The sequence below is a fragment of the Cryptomeria japonica genome, chromosome 9 (genome assembly GCF_030272615.1).
Source record: "Cryptomeria japonica chromosome 9, Sugi_1.0, whole genome shotgun sequence".
NCBI lineage: Eukaryota > Viridiplantae > Streptophyta > Pinopsida > Cupressales > Cupressaceae > Cryptomeria > Cryptomeria japonica.
The window spans coordinates 75,186,116-75,190,131 of record NC_081413.1 but is presented as its reverse complement, the minus strand read 5'-3'; positions in this window follow the sequence as shown (position 1 = coordinate 75,190,131).

The following is a 4,016-nucleotide window of genomic DNA, read 5'->3' as shown; positions in this document are numbered from 1 at the left end:
CAAAGACATTGAATGAAGGTGATACCACTGTCAAAATTGCAAAACTAGAATGCTTCCGAGTCAGGTATGAAAATCTGAAAAATGGAAGAAGATGAAAGGATTTCTCCTTTTACGGAAAGAGTTAATGAAATTATTTTGGGTATACAATATTGTGGAGGATCCTTAAGTGAAGATGAAATTGTTTCTAAAGTTTTAAGAGAATTGCCACCGGCAGACAAAATGAAAGTAACTTCTATCAATGAATTAAGAACAATGCCTAATACATCAGTATCTAGAGATACTTTCGTTGGAAAACATTCATCTTTTGAACTTGAGGAATTTGGTCCTATTGCTCCAATTAAGATAGGTTTATCTTTCAAAGCATCATCATCAGTAGCATCATCATCATCATCTGACAAGTCTGATTGGAAAACACTTTAGGCAAGAGAACTTGAAGAAATCAGAAGAGAAAATGAAGAACTTGAAGAGATTGAAGTACTATTTGCAAGGAAAATGCCTAAAGGTCTAGTTGGAAGTAAGTATGAAGGTAAAGCACCATTTAAATGTTTTAACTACAATAAAAATGGTCATATGGCATCTAGGTGTTCTGGTAGACATGCAAGATTGAAAGAAGAAGCTAAAAGAACATATAAGCCTAACCTTGAATATCAGACATACATATTTAAGAAGAATAGAGACAAATCATGTTACTATGCTGATGAAGGAGTTACTGATGATTTTGGTGAGGAACCGACAGACAATGGATGGGCTTTTGTTGCAATAACAGAAGATCAACCGACACCTTCTATACAACTGGTAGAGCAGGCCCTAGTAGATAAAATTGAAGAAAAGGATGAATGGATCATTGATTCTAGATGTTCACATCATGACTAGTGATAAAAGTAAATTCTTAACCTTTCAGGAATACAATGGAGGTCTAGTAAGATTTGGAGATGATAAAGCTTATTTGATCAGAGGAAAAGGCACTATATATTTTGATGGTAAGAACAATACTGACAACATTTATTATGTTGAAGGTTTGAAGAATAATCTTTTGAGTGCTAGTCAATTAGTTGAAAACGGATTTCAGTTAAAATTCAAGAATGGTAAATGCACAATTATGAATAGAACTGGTTTGGAAATTGCAATCAGTAATCAAAGTAGAGGTAATATCTTTCACTTGAATAACAATGAGTAAACATGCTTGATTGTATATATTGATGAAAGTTGGTTATGGCATAAAAGACTTTATCATGTAAATTTTTATTGCATTGTGAAGATTAGTACTACTAAGGAAGTAAGGGATTGACCTAATATTGTAAAACCTCACTATCCGGTATGTAAGGAATGTAAATTTGGAAAGCAAGTTACAGAAACTTTTAAGAGTATTCCAGAGAAATCCAATAATGTTCTTGATTTTATTCATATCAATTTCTATGGTCTCGCAAGAACTAGAAATTTACAAGGAGATAGATATTTTATGCTAATCATTGATGATTATTCTAGAATGTGTTGGGTTACTTTTTTCAGGGAGAAATAAAAAGTTGTTGGGAAATTCAAACTATTCAAGGTAATGGTAGAGAATGAAACCGATAAGAAAATAAAATGTTTGAGATCAGATCAATAAGGTGAATTCACATATAAGGAATTTAATACATTCTATGAAGTAAAATGAATCAGAAGACACTTATCAGTACCTCGGACATGCCAACAAAATGTAGTGGTGGAAAGGAAGAACAAAACTATTTTGGATGCAGCTAGAAGAATGATATCAGAAAAAAACCTACCTCATGTGTATTGGAGAGAAGCAGTAAATACAATGGTTTACACATTCAATAGAGTTCACATCAAAGGTGAAACCGGTAAGACCCCTCATAATCTATGGTTTGGTAATACTCATACTCTTAAATATTTTAGAATATTTGGAAGCAAATGTTATATTAGGAGAGATGATTATAATAGTAAATTTGATCCTTGAAGTGATGAAGGAATATTTCTTGGTTATTTATCTAAGAGAAAGGCATATAGATGTTTCAATAAAATACCGCAAAAGATCATTGAGAGTGCTAATGTGAAGATAGATGAACAATTTAGAAGAAATTCAAGGTCTATAGATTCTGAACCGGCAATCGAGATGATCATAAATGAACCTATACAGAGTGCACCGGTATAAAGTGTTGGCAAATACACATTCCAATGAGAAATTGTAGGAGATTTAAGGTATTGTCATTGATGGAAACCTTAGAATCATATGGCATCAGCACTGGCAAACTCTACACCGGCATACAAATCACCTACACTAAAAGGAAGATTACCGACACCCTGGCCGACAAGAATTTTGTATATATATTTTTGTAATTAATTGTAAAATATTTTGTAAGCCGATTTGGAGGATTGTAACATGAATCATATAAGTATGAGATCATTGTAGGTCATTTAAGAGAGCGAGATATGAAAAGATAATAACAGACCTAATATGCAAATTATTGGGATAAGGGTTTATGTACATTGCAGAGCTTAAACTGGTACTAAATCTGGCATAGTAGATGTTGATCTGAAGCAGTATAAGACATTGGATTTGTATAATCCAATTTTGTAAGTCAGCGTGACTTCTTTGTAATTGAGCAGTGAGCTCTAGGCACTTGGCCTTCCTGCACGTGCAGGCCCCTATTGTAAATAGTAATATTTCCTTATTGGCCAAGAAGCAAATATTGTGGGTCACAAATCCCACCGAGGTTTTTCCCACACCGGGTTTCCTCATTAAAATATTGTGTTATGGTGTGTCTCTAATGTTGTGGTTATTATTCTTCTTTACTACATTATTTTTAGTTTACCAGTACACAATTTTAAATTGCTTTTCACATTATAATTCAAGTAAATTTACATACCGGTTAGTTACTGATTCACCCCCCGCTCTCAGTATCTTTGGGAATCCTAACAATTGGTATCAAAGCTTGGTCCTCTATTTTCAAAATCCTAACAGCTTGAGGAAGATCTTGACACCGATAGAGATGGGAAACTTAAGAAAGCAATTGGAAACAACTCTTTTAGACTATGATACAGAAAAAGTAAAGAATATCAAACTTGAGGATGATCTGAAGGCTGCACAGGATATTATTCGAGGACTTCAAGAAAATTTCACTATAGCAAGGAACAAAAGAAGAGAACTTTATGAAAAGATACAGAAAGATGAAGATGAAAAGGAAACTCTTAATGATCTGGTAAACAAGTTGAGACAAGATAACAATACAATGAAGAATGAGATGCAAGATATGACTATGAGATTTTGTAAAGAAATTGAACATAGAAAGAAGAATGAAGATGATTTGGTTAGAAGACTAAGTGATGCTGGAAATGAAAACACAAGACTTAGTCATGAAAATGATATGTTGAAGACAAATTTGATGCATACACGAATGGCACAAATGAACTTATGAGATAGAAAGGAATCTTGGAAAGTGAATTGGCTGCTGCAAATCAACACAAGGAGAAATTCAAGAAAAGTTTAGAAGAAATTTGACATGCTGAAGAATTAGAAACCTAATGGTGATACAAATGTCCTTGGCTTTGAAATTGGTGAAAGCTCTAGTACTACAAACAATCATAGTAAACCAATAAGATATCCTAATGCTTACAAATTCAATGGGAAATGCTTTAACTGTAACAAGTATGGTCATAGAGAAAATCAGTGTAGATCTAGAAATTATCAGAACACTAATACACCCACTGGTCAATGTTCTAAATGAAACAAAGTTGGTCATAATTCAGAAAATTTCAGAATGAATGTAAGATTTTATGTTTATGGAAGATTTGGACACTTATCTAATCAATGAAAGAACATATACCGGCATAGGATATGGGAAAGCTATTTAGAAAAACAATGGGACTTGTTATGCTTGCAACAAAATTAGACATATTGCAAAATTTTGTAGAAGCAAGACTTCACCGGCAAATAACAAAGGTCCTAGTTTTAAAGGTAAAGAAAAGGTTGAAGAGGTAAAGCAAAAATTCTCAAAGCAATGGATCAAAAATTCAGA